The sequence below is a fragment of the Halichoerus grypus genome, chromosome 4 (assembly GCF_964656455.1).
Source record: "Halichoerus grypus chromosome 4, mHalGry1.hap1.1, whole genome shotgun sequence".
NCBI lineage: Eukaryota > Metazoa > Chordata > Mammalia > Carnivora > Phocidae > Halichoerus > Halichoerus grypus.
Genome location: NC_135715.1, coordinates 67,836,243 through 67,850,213, shown reverse-complemented (window position 1 = coordinate 67,850,213; position 13,971 = coordinate 67,836,243). Strand labels below are relative to the sequence as shown.

The 13,971-nt window shown below is 38.7% G+C and overlaps 1 protein-coding gene across 6 annotated transcripts in view; it reads right to left on the bottom strand.

Annotated features, from left to right (window-relative positions):
- Positions 1-13,971, bottom strand: part of STARD13 (StAR related lipid transfer domain containing 13) — a 508,432-nt gene that overhangs the window by 238,180 nt on the left and 256,281 nt on the right. The gene's annotated exons all lie outside the window — the stretch shown is intronic.

Here is a 13,971-nt window from a genome sequence, read left to right as displayed (position 1 = left end):
GTACAGATTATTAGATCTCTGGATTAATGCCTTATAAAACAGCATATTTGCACAGTTCTGTGCCTTTCATAAGCATTAAACACTGATTTCTCTTGATAGGCCAGATATTATATCAACATTTAGTGAAAGGAGCCTATTGCTGGGGGTTCAAAAATGAACTATTATGAAAGCTAACCTTTTGGATTTGAGCTAAAAGTTTATTTTTTATGAAGGATTTTTAGAGGTTATGACAGGAGTTATCCATGTCCTATAAAAGAATACTGTATAAGTATCCAGTAGTCCAAGTTTGCCTTAAAAATACATTAAAATAAGTATATAGCAAAATGATTAATGACAGCATAAACAGCATGAACACTCATCACCCTTCTGTCACTATGTAGATAATATATCAAGAAAAAGGGAAACAGAATTTTCATCAAGTCAGCGATGTGATATATCATAGTCCAAATGATTTAACTCTTTTACCATTTTTATTTTACAAAATGTATGTTAGACATGAAAAAGAATGTTTCCAGCTGTTTCTGGATCTTCTTTTAATTTATTTCTAATAAGGCATATATGTGGGCAACAACTTTAAGCAGAGTTTTGAAACCTGAAGACAGCTCTCTGCCTTAAACAGTTAATCAATGCCATATCCAGGCTGGCTTCAATTAAATTCAGTCCAAGAGAGCTGTGTTCTGGTTAACTGCAACAGAGAAGAAAAGATTGAAGCTATCACTTCCCAAAGGTGACTAGCTCTTAAAAAAAAGGAAGGACAATAGTTTTTTTAACTAGTAAAACCAACAATAAAACTTCTTCAAGTGTTAAAAACCATTCTTTATGGTTTAATATCCATTTGCTTCAGTCTTGAGTGTGGTATTGTTAAATTTATTTTAGCCTGTTCTATGTGTGCTTTTATCTTGGTGGGAAAATATCCCAAGATAAAATGGCAATGAGCTATCTATCTGATATGCTTTTACCTTATTGTAAAATGTAAACCAATTAGAGACGATTTGGAGGAAAACTCAGTTGTGACTCACAGTATTTTTATCTTGCCCGTATCAAAGATTTCAGTGGAATGTGATAAGTATTTCAAATTGAATTACATTTAAGAGGATTTGATGTTTTATGCAAAAATAAGAATTTAGTGATCTCTCTGACTATGGGTACTCCCTAACTAATGCATATTGATTTAGATCTGCCACTTTCAGATATACGGCCACTTGGCAAAAGGGCCCAGAGGACCTAGTAGCTGTAGGAACCCTCCTCCCCTTTCTGATAACAGGGTTTGCGATTTCCTTCCCCTTCCTCCTTCTATCACTATTGTTCGGTACTGCCTATGTCCCCAGTCTTTCCTCCTACTTCAAACACTTCTTATCTTAGGGGAGTAAACCTAATGAGTAATACCTCTCCCCACTTCCTCAAGGCACCCCTCCACCAACTCTTCTCAGTATGTCCCAAGCCGAGTAACATCTAACCAGCCCCCTCTCCCATCCTGGCCCAGCTCCTAATACACAGAAAAGCTCTTTCAATGAAAAGTTATTTCTACAAAATGCAGATAAAATTTATGCCAGCCCTCTTTGTACTCAAATATCATAATTAGCATTCATTCACTCACTCACTCAACAAATAGTTTACATCCTATATTCCAGACACCGTGCTGGGCACATGATACAATGGTATTGTGTGCAATTCTGTCTTTCCTTACGAACTTTTAAAAATAAAGAGAAATAATGAGGGCTTAGGAGGGAATGATTTTATGTGAGTTTCCTCCTTACCATTATTCACAGGAGAACATCAACAACAACAAACACGTTTGAGAACCTCCGGTTTAGTAAACATTTGCTGGCCCTCTACTATGTCCCGGGCTCTGTGCTTGAAGCTGGAGATAGCAGTGTAAGTACAAAGACCCTGGACCCTGTGCCATGCAGAGTCTTCCATGAGAGTACGGACTAGAAAAAACTTGAGACTAAGAGCCATCCTGAACAGAAGTAAGGGGGTGGCTGTGGACATGAAGGTAGGCTGACTAATCCCAGGGCCGAGAGAGGCGTTATGAGGAGCCAGCCCAACATTTAATGTGTCTTCCAAGGACTTCTATAGGCAGGAGTTTCCAGCTCCCAACTCAGGGGCCTTCTGGGAGGCCTTCCCAGTAGTCCCTGGTAGAGACACCATCCCATTCCATCCTTTCCCATCACCGCAAATATCCCCTCCTGGAATCTCTGACCAAGACAATGAGAACCACCGGAAGTGAGGAGCCAGAGTAAGGCTTGGGAAGTCAGTAACGCTGCCAGAATTAGTAAATAAGAATGCAGGATTCCTAGTTAATTTGAATTTCAGGTAAACAACAAACCATTTTTTAGTAGAAGTGTGTTCCATGCAATATTTGTAATTGTATTGTCCTGTATTTTATCTGACAACCTTTCAAGTGAGCTTATATCTTTATTTCTATTTAGTCTCATTGGGCATCTCAGACACCAATTCAGAAGTACTTTCTCCCACTTGTGGTTCTCAGCTTCTGAAAGCATTGAGACATTTAGCAGGGGCCTCTGTAGGTGTTTGTTTGTTTTGTGTGCTGACGCAGCTGAAAGCCTACCTCAATCTTCACAGCCAAATTAAATTTGGTCTTTTCCCATTGAAAATGGTTATTTCTCATACTGAGATTTTCTCCCTTCAAATGCCTTGAAAAATTGTCAACTTTATTCCATTTCAGTGCACTTTATGGTGGCTATCAAAAAAAATATATAAATGCCCCTTCCAAGAAAAAAAAAAAACAAAACTTTCATGGAAGTCAAGAAACTTTTCTTTCTTTGTTTCTTTCTTTTTAAAAGATTTTATTTATTTATTTATTTATTTATTTATTTATTTATTTAGAGAGCATGAGCCAGGGCAGGAGCAGAGGGAGAGGGAGAAGCGACTCAGTGCTGAGTGCAGAGCCCAACGCGGGGCTCGATCCTGCAACCCTGAGATCACCACCTGAGCCGAAATCAAAAGTCTGATGCTTAACCAACTGAGCCACCCAGGCACCCCAAGAACCTTTTCTAATGAATACTTTTTAGCTGTCCTGAACAAAGTTGGAAACAGGTCTAGTAGTTCAAGGCAAACTGAACATAGCCTGGGAATGTATGTCTTCCAATGAACTGCCACTTGTTCCAGGCTTGTAAACAAAGAAGTATCTGAAAGCTCCCTTTCTCTTTGTTTAAAGAATGTGTATCTATGTTCATACCCATAGACATACATGATATATATTTTAGGTAAAGTTTGTTCTGAAGGCAGTTGGAAGAAAAATCTCCCTGTTTTGGGAGCTACTTATCATTAATGAATAGAGAATCCTTGGTTTTAGCACACAGTTGGTCCTCAGTAAATATTTGTCAAGTAATTCAAGAAATATCAATAGATTCATAATCTTTTAATTTCTCCAGATATTTTTGATTTTGTACTCAAAAGATAAACTATCATGACAGTTCCGATTACTACAAATGGATATAAGCTGCAGGATAAAGTATATAAGCATATGGTTCATAGCCTTTATCTTTTCTAGACTAGCTCTGCCACTTTCTAGAACAAGTTATAGCTTCTCTGCGTCTCCTCTGTACAATGGGGATAATAATGTACTTTACTTCATTGGACTGTTGTAAATATTAAATAAGGCCATATTTATAAAGCATTTAGAACAGGCACCTATAACTGTCACTATGAGCGCTTGTATATTAATTGTTTATAAATAATTATACTTACCACTTTTGATCCTTCTAGAAGAGGAAATTAGTTTTTGTATTTATGAGCCAATTTTGCTGAATCTTGGCTCCATCTTTCATTCTTAGCTGAGTTTGGGGAATAGGAGACACTGATCGCATAGCACAAGTAGCTTCAGAAAGACAGCAAGAAATTAATATACAGTAAAAGTTACAGTAAAGTCACTTAGGCTGAATTTTAATCTTGCTGTACCCTTCGCATGTTCAGCTGGATTTGGGCGGTAGGGAAGTTTTCCACACTAGTCTCAGCAACAGGAAATAGACATACAGAGAAAACCTCCTAGTACTATTTTTTTTTTAATGTCCTAGGATGTATTTTAATGTTTAATTATAATGTAAGAGATTACCTGGGTTTTTGCATAGCATTCATATGCAGAACAAAATTATCCCTTCTGAATGTTGCCCTGCTTTAATTCGGTACATTTTCTTTAACTAAAGTGCTAATAATTAGTTTCATCTAAAATCTGTCTCAAAGTTTAGGATCAATACATCTTTAAACTGGTATAAAACATGTTAACATAACTCTTAATAGGAGGAAGGACTTCATTAACTCTCAGTTCTTTCCTTTTTCATTGTCAATGCTCCTACCATCTGAGCAAAGAGGAATTCTGTAAGGCTAAGTCTTGTCTATTTTCACCCTCACTAGCACCTGAAAGCATACCATATAGAAAAGGTCAGCTCTTTTTTCTTTCCACATCTGCTTTGCTTAAACATCTGTTAATGCTATGTCCTTTCTGAAAAACTGTTAAGAAAGCATATGCTCCTTCAGTCTATGTATGTAGATATCAACCATTCTGCATTTCGGACTGACGTCATTAAGGATTTCACACTTACCTTGTCAAAAATATTTGCTACTTTAGCATTCTTCTTTCAGTAGGAAGGTTAGGACAAGAAAAATTTCAGTGTTTAATAAAGGAACAGCTTGTTGATTACATCAACACACATGGTTTACTCTAATTAAAAAGGTGAGAATTGATTAATATAGTGCTTATCAAAAGGATTAACTGAAGGAAGATGATACTTAATAGTGAGGACACTGAGCTATGATGCCTCCCAGTTCCTGAGTCTCAGCCTAGCGCTGCCCTTAGTGAGCTATATAACATTAGGTCAGTTCCTTAAACACACTGGGTCTCATTTGCTTCAATTGTAAAGTGAAAGAAACAGAACAGGTACCCTCTGAGGTCTCTTTTCTAAAACTATATGATTTCAGGTACATGTTTGATACTCAACACATGAACTTCTCCTTTTCAATTTAAGTTGTTTATACAATACCTATTGTCGTTATTGTTGTTTTTTCCAGAACTGAAATTGGGAAAAGGTGGTCACAAAATGTATTTGTTGAAACTCCAACTAAGGTTCAAAGAGCCTTAAAACAATAGATCTTGTCTCAGAAATACCTGCCACGGTTTAGACTTACATTACAACTAATCAAAGTCAGAAAGGTCCACATATTCCTGGCTTTAACTCTCTATTCCTGTTAACCTATTTTAATGTAAACAATCAGATAAGTCACTTCAGAGCACAGGTGAGTGAATGAGTCAAGAATAGTCAGGGGAAAATGTTTAAAACATTAAATTAAGCAGTTGGGGGAAATGTGTAACCTTTATATATCTGAAAGGACACAAAAAGTTTGTTCCAAATGGATCGGTCATCACAAAGTCAGGGGTTGAGTAAATAGAGTAAATAGAGAGTTATAATGAAGGCTAAGTATGACCCTGGTTAACTACCCACACATATCCTTTAAATACACCTACATATGTGCATGAATGGGCCTTTATTAGCTCTCATTTATGTTAATCCAGTAGAGATCTTGTCATTGAACTATGGTTGCTCAGTAGTAATGTTTTGCACCAGAAATACTAAGTGCTTGACTCATGCCTTTGAAGTTGTTTCATAATTCAGAATAAAAATGACCCCAGGAAGGCAATCTCTTCTGCCTTCTAAATGACTTTCTCTTGCTTGACCTTTTATTGTAAAAAATCAACTAACTCTTTGTTGGGATGCTGTGCTAATTACTCAAAGAAGTTTTATGTAACCCTTTCAAATGTGAACCAACCAGAACAATCAGAATTTCCATTAGGCTGTCTACAGAGGGCACATGATCTCAGCAGTACACAACTAATGTGCCTCTATAGCCTAAAGATAATTTGTGGTAGAAAGTTTTTCAACTAAAAATAAATCACAGAGCAGAAAGACCAGAATGTGAGAAAGTAAAAGAATCAGAATTGTTAATACAGCTATTATTAGTAGCTTTCTTGGCTTATAAATTAGCCAGGTAATGCAGTTCAGAAATAATGAAGAACCTATTATCTCTTTCATTTTACCATTCACTAGCTTTTTTAACTCGCTACTGTCATATTAATGATGCATCTGATTAGGGCAAGACCAACAGGAGTCATGCTTCAGGGAACATTCAGAATTTTTATAAACATCCTTACTTCCCTGAAAATTCATTCTTTCAGAGTTACTTTCTATTTCCCATCTGTCTTTGATCATGGGACAGCCCCTAGCCAAACATAAGAATTTAAACTTTCATCTGATTGTCCCACAAATAATTTCTCATCTCTTGCTTGTCAAACAAGAGCAATTAACTTTCAAAACCTCCCTGTGGAAGTTGCCAAAATTCTGAATCTAGGGACAGTGATGGGAAATTTTCAGTACAGTGTTTTGAAGCCTCCTTTATATATCTTAGCAGAGTTCAAGCCTGAAAATGTTCACAATTATATTTGAAGTTCCTCAATCCCATTGGATTTGTCCCAAATAACTTTAAAGCAGAGTTAAGTTATATTTAGTTAGATTTTATCATAAATTTAAGGTGATAAATCATTATTTAAGCATCATTTAAGCACTCAATTCAATTGAAAATAAAAATATTGACCAGACACCATTTGAAGGCACTATAGTAGGGATATAGATACAGTTCCTGTATCAAAGGACACAAACAACAGAATGAAAAAGCAACATACGGAATGGGGAAAATATGTGCAAATTACATATCTGATAAGGAGTTAATACCCAGAATATACAAAGCACACCCACAACTCAACAACAAAAAAACAACCTGATTGAAAATGGGCAAAAGACTTGAACAGACATTTCTCCAAAGAAGACATCCAAATGGCCAATAAGCACATGGAAAGATGCTCAACATCACTAATTAGGGAAATGCTAATCAAAACCGCAATGACATACCATCTCATAACCATCCCATTCGAATGGCTATTACAAAACAAAACTCACCCAAAACAGAAAAAAGCAAGTGTTGGTGAAGATGTAGAAAACTGGAATCCTTGTGCACTGCTGATGGGAATATAAAATGGCACAGCTGTTATGGAAAATAGTATGGAGGTTCCTCAAAAAATTAAGAGTAGAATTAACCATATGACCCAGCAATTTCACTTCTGGGTGTACAACCAACTGAAAGCAGGGACTCAAACAGATATTTGTACACCCATATTCATAGCAGTATTATTCACCGTAGTCCAAAAGCGGAAGCAACTCAAATGCCTATTGATGGATGACTGGATAAAGAAATGTACAATGGAATATTATACAGCCTTAAAAAGGAAGAAAATTCTGATATGTGCTGTGACACAAACTCTGAAGACATCATGATAAGTGAAATAAGCCAGACACAAAAGGACAAATACTGTCTGATTCTATATATATGTGGTAGGTAGAGTAGTCAAATTCAGAGACAGAAAGTAGAATGGTGGTGGCCATGGTTTGCAGGGAGAGAGGAATGAGAAGTTGATGTTTAATGGGTATGAGTTTCAGTTTAAAATAGTAAAAAAAAGTTCTGGAGGTGGAGAGTGATGGCTGCACAACAATGTGAATGCATTTAAATGCCACAGAACGGTATGCTTAAAAATGGTTACAATTGTAAATTTTATGTTATGTATCTTTAACCACAAGAAAAAACGATAGTCCCTGCTTACATTGGGCTTATCATATAGTGGGAATGCAGATGTATGTAAACTTAGTACCTGAGTAACTGTAACATAAGGTAAGTGAGACAGTAGTAAGAGTAGAAGTGAAACACTATGGTATGTTCACAGAATGCAAAGATAATAGTTGTTTCAGAAAAGATTTTGTAGAGTATCTAGTGCCTGATATCTACCTTTGAAAGATTAATACAATTGCAATGAGGAGAGAAGGTGTGAGCAGGTATCCTATAAAATGAGACCAGTGTGAACAAAGCATGGAAGTGAAATTTGGGGGGTGTGATTTTAGAACCGTGATTCCTCCCTGTTAGGTTAAAATTAGAGCAGTGCTTCTCAAACTTTAATGTGTATACAGATCGCTCAAGAATCCTGCTAAAATACAGATTCTGATTCTGCAGGTCTAATGGTAGGGTCCAAAAGTCTTTAGTTCTAATAAGCTCCCAGATGATGCCAATGCTGCTTTGCGTGGCTCAGGTCTCCAACATGTATCCCTATGAGTGTAGGTTAGTTAGTTCAAGGTTGAGAACTTTGAAAACCAGAAGTCTACATTTACTTCAGAGTTAACAGAGAACTGATGGAACTCTTCTGAATAGGGATATCATATTATTGTAGCCGATCCTTAGGAAGATTAATCTGGCAGCCACATGTACTGGGAATAGAATGGGAAAAGACAGACACTGCAGAGACTGGTTAGGGATCAACAAAGCCAGTCAAGACGCTACTAGTAGTAACCAGGCTAGACGTGGTGAAGCTTGAAACAGGCAAGTGAGAGCGAGTGAGGGTGCAAAGGGGAGACCAAGCGAGGGGAAAGCTCAAAAGCAGACAAGATATATGTCTTGGCAGCTGACCTGTAGGGGAACATAGGAGGAGGAAAAGTTTTTTTTTTTTTTTAAAGATATTATTCATTTATTTGACAGAGAGAGAAAGAGCACAAGCAGGGGGAGGGGCAGAGAGAGAGGGAGAAGCAGGCTCCCCGCTGAGCAGGGAGCCCGACGCGGGGCTCAGTCCCAGCCCTGGGATCATGACCTGAACCAAAGGCAGACGGTTAACCGACTGAGCCACCCAGGCGCCCCAGGAGGAGGAAAAGTTAAAAAAAAAAAAGCTGGTGATTTGAATAAGCATTCAACCAGGTTTTTCCAAGACTTTCCAAATTTATGACTATTATTAATCCCAGCATAATAATAGTGCCCCTTTCACACTAAAAATTAACAGTGCCTCTTTCCACCCAGTGTAGGTGATAAATAATATGGTTGCCTAAGCTTTAAGCACAGGTGACTACTAGGATATAGAGGAGAGTTAGGCTGGTTTGTAGTGGGTACAGATGAGGTGATATTCAGTCATTCATTCATTCATTCAACATCTACCAAATGTCAGCTATATTCCAGGCTTTATTCTAAGTGCTGAGGATATCTAAGATTAAGGAAAAATGACAAGAACTGAAAGGGTTGTCCTAATAGAGTTTATGATCAAGAGGAGACTTACACGTTCCAGAAGTGGGGGTTGAGGAGGAAATGGAAAGGGAGCAAGTTGCCAGGAAGGTGTCATCAAGACTTATTGCTGCGGGCAATATAAAACAGAATCAAGAATGGGGGATTCTAATTCAAAAGGGATGTGGGTGCAGGTTTAGATATAGATTTGGTCTTTATGGAGGATAAAGCTTTGAGAGTGGGTGAGATGCCTCCTTGATGGTAGAGACCGGGGCAGCGCCTGCACTTATGCAACACAGGGAGGAGTCAGTGAGCCCATGAAGGAACAGTCACAGCAGTAAAGGAAGTACCGAGGTATTGCCCTATCATGGGAGCCAGGCAACCAGGGAGGTCATGGGCCCTCCAGGAAACAATACCAAATGTTGCTGCAAGGTCAAGGAGACAGGTTCGGGACAGGTGGCCGCTGTGGGGAAGGGGCCGTGAACTTTGGGAACAATGCACCGTGCCGTGGGGGGAGGGGGTTGCCCAGTAAGATGCTACGTGGTATTCTGCATACGAGAGAAAGTACTGAGACTCTAAAGGGGTTCAGCTTATTCTTAGATGATAATTTGCTGCCATGACTTATTTCTCGTTGCCACTTGTTTATTGTTAATAACAACAACCTTTTTGTAGTTGTTATTCCTGAAGATCTGGAACAAAATAAAGCAGAAGCTCTAAGCATCTCAATTTTCATCAATAACTAGTGCATAATTTTTCTCAAAAGATTATTCTGAGAACGGGTTATAAATGGCACCTGTGTGCTTTAAAGATCTAAAGTAGCAAACAAGAACCATCTTCTGGTAAAAACATTTAATTTTACTTTATGTCTTCTTTCTGATATTAGGGGACATTTGGGAAGAAAGATTGAAGCCAGAAGTACATGTGTGAACTTAAGGACACCAGATGAAAAATACTGGGCTTTCTCTGAAAGGTAAAAGCAAAGTTATCTAACCAGAATTGTCAGTACTAAGGCTCTTAGTGTGCATATTAATTCCAGTAGTTCTGCATGACAACAGAAAAAAATGTTACATTAGCCTCATGGGGTTACATGAAATCTTAACAGAGGATTCAAATCATTCTCACTATGACCCTTATGCTAGCCTCCTCCCCTCCCCCCCCAAACCCCAGACTTACAGAGGATGAGAATGCATCTTATTTGTAATGCATCCTACTTTTGGGGAAGACTCTACAATATCCCTGAATAATCCATATCAGAATTGAAAATCCTAACTTAGAGCAGGAAAGTATATGATTACTTTCCATGATTATCTTGTAATTCCTTTTTTTTGTTTGTTTTCTTCTGGTCCTGAACCCAGGGGGTAGGGCTGGGCGCAGTTTTTCTCCCCAGAACAGGAAATAGAAATCGATTGAATGGGTAAATCAGTAATAACACATCTAAAAACCAAATGAACAAAGTCCTGTTATTAAAACCATTCTCAGTAGCCAATACAATTCTGGTAGGAATGTTTGGTAAATTTTAGTGGCTGAATGACTTTTTTTATAGTGCTGGAATAATGACAGTGCTGGTTACTGTTTGTTGAATGAAGCCCTTGAGCAAAGCTTTATTTTAATGGGGGAAGCCAGTGTCTGGCTGTAAGTCCCTGGGGGTGGGTGACTCCAGACCTTCCTTGGCTACATACTTGTAATTCATGGAGCACATCAGCCAATGGTGTTTGCAGGGAAGTGGACAGTTTAACTTGGGGAATGTGCAGGGCAGCATGGCATTCCAAAGCCTCTACACTCTAGTGTAGACCACCAGACTCAGCTTCCAGCACCAGCCTGAGCCTCCACTGCTGCCATATGGCGAGCTCATCACCCTAAACATACCAAATGCTTGTCAACTTCTGTCCTTTCTGCTTTACATCTGCCTAAGTCTTACCTTCCAAGGCCCACCTGAAACTCTGCCTCTTCTATAATATCTTTACCCCAACGGTGGTTCTCAGGAATAATTTCATGCTCTGAAAAAACCTGTGTTTATTACTTAAAATGTGCATTTGATACTTAGTATAATACTATGCCCCTTGTCATTTATGTGCACCGTCTCCCAACTGGACTGCAAAACTAGATCTGGTTTTCTTTACAGAGTTCCTATGAGAATCATCTAAGACAATATATATTTTGAAGCACTTTGTAAAATAGTACAAATACAAAATATGTCCCATAGTACAGCACTTTTTTCCTGACATTTACAGAATTTTTCATAAAAGCTATACAACAATGTTTAAAAGTTGGGAAATAAGATCACTTTATAATCACTTTGGTTGGGCAGATTATAATCATTACACAATGCAAATTATATCCTCATATTCCCTCAGGTAACTCCTTTATTGACACGATCCTCACCTCTGATTTGACATTTAGCAGAATTTAGAAGGGTAGAGGTTTTCCCCCGTATAGTACAGCACTTAATTTTTCCCTCACTGGGAAGGCTTGGGACAGACACTCTATATAATTAAAATAAATAGAATAGATGAAGAAATAGATATAAATATAGATTAAGATTAAAGCAACAGCCCCAAAAGTGGACAATATGATCATCCTCTTTTCACAGATGACAAAGCAAAAGACAAAATGGTTCGGGTCACACAGGGGGTAAAGAGCTAGGATTGACACCAAGCATTTTGATCCCAGAGTTCACACATTTTGTCACTTTGCTGTGACAGTCTTTACATCAGCAGGGGTAGCAGCAAGGAGTAGAGCAAGATTCAATTCCATTTAATTCAAGCACCATTTAGTGGCCATTTACTAAATGCCAGGATCTATGCTAAGCGCTGAGAATGAAAAATGAATATGCTAAGATCCCTGTGCTCAAGGACAATGTTACCATATGACTCATAGAAATACCTAATTTTAATACATTATAAGTGCAATAATGCATGCAAAGACAGATGGATTGTGCTCCTCGTCAGAGAGATTTTTAATAGTTTGACTTGTTTTATTTGAAATGTGGAGAGTATCCTTGTCACACATACGCATGCACGCACAAGTTCAAGTTCATGCACTCAACACCGGTATCTCCTTTGTGTGCTGGAGGCTGTGTCAGGTAAGACTGTATACGAACTGGAACACTGTCTGTCATTCCTGGAGCGAGAAATTCAGCCAGCGGAAGGCAGAAGGCAGGGAAGGGTCCAGAGAAACAGATAAATAAGGATATAATGGTGAAAATGTTTTAACAGAAGAAAGAACAAAGGTCCCAGAGAAGATACTTGAACTTGATTTTGAAGAACAGACTCTTGACAAGCAAAAGTGGGGCCAGGAGCAGAGGGAGGTAACAGGGGGTACCAAGGGCTTTCCAGCAGAGGGGAATGTACAAGGTAGAGCAGGGAAAAGGGAGGTGTGTTCACGGCAAGGGAGAAGTTCAGTGTGGCTAGAGCAGAAAGTGCAAGTGCTGGGGGGCGAGGGGGGGGCAAGATGGAAGAAAAAATTGGACTGACTCCAGACAGTGAATGGTCTTATCTGCTCAGCTCAGAACTGTAGATATAATTACAATGGTAACGAAGTGGCAACAGATTCTAGAACCAAAAAATAGTAATGACTTTTTCCTAATTTTAGATCACCTATATGAGTATTATATAGGAAATATTTGGTTCTCAGGATTGTGTATTTCAAGGGGAAAAAAGGATTCTCCAAAAAAAAAAAAAAAAAAAAGGTTTGGGAGTTGCCAAATACTATATTGATTACAAGAGTTTTACAATTTATATTAATATAAAAATATTAAGTACTTTGATCAGTCGGGCAGTAAGGAAGTATGTTTAACTTTGTTTAATCCAGTCCCTGCTAAACTTAATTCATTGAACCTTTTTGATGTGCCTCTCCCACACAACACCTATTAAACACCTCACGGTGGGCCTATGTTCATTATCAATAAGGGTGTGACCCAGGCGTGTCCCTATACATAGGGATTACACATCACTTCCTCAGAAAATCATTCACGAGGAAACACTCATGGAATTTTAGAAATTGTAATTCCTTGATTATGGAATCTCTCGTCAGAGAGATTTTTGGAATATGATGATATGAAGGATCTCCTTTTAAATTTCTCTCCAATGTATTCATTACTTTTTTGGAATATAAGAAATTTATTTCTCAACAGGGTTTTACACAATGATACACCATCCAGGAGTTTCCCACAACTGGCCCCTCTATGGGGCCTATGCTTTGAGTTTCTAACATAGAGAGAACAGACGTGTCTATGGCCACAGAGGAGAGCAGTGGTCACATCAAACTCCACAAGCATGCAGATGGTGCCAGCCCCTAGTGCAAATGCACAGACCCAAGGACAGGCCACACTGCAGAATCACAAATGCAGCATGTCATACCTTACGGACACTAAGTCATATGGATAGAATGTTCCCAGTGGAATTATCTGAAGTTCTGGATTCTCTAGGGTAACTGCAGGTCATGTGCCCTGCATTTTCATTTTTATTTCTTCTGAGGAAGGCAGGTCTCCAGTTAAATGAATCCGGTTATGAAACTTGCACACTGCTCGCTGGTGTAGCTGGGCTTTCGCAGAGCTGCCTCCTGCCCCTTACTCCTTCTCCTTCGACAGCCTCTCTCCCCACAGGTAACTCCTCCTCAGGCCTCCGCTGAGATGCCACTTCTCCGACCACCCTCCCCAGACTGGGAAGGTCACTGCTGTCAATTCTTGGAATATCCTCTGTCTTTTCCTACTTAGCACTGACATCAGCTGTAATCTTAAGTGTATCTAAGTGGCTATTTGTTTATCGTTGGTCCTCTCAGGAGACCATGAGCCCCGGGAGGGCAGGGGCTCTCTTTCTGTTCAGTGCTGTACTGCAGCATCTAGTACACAAGTGCTAAATAAACATAGAT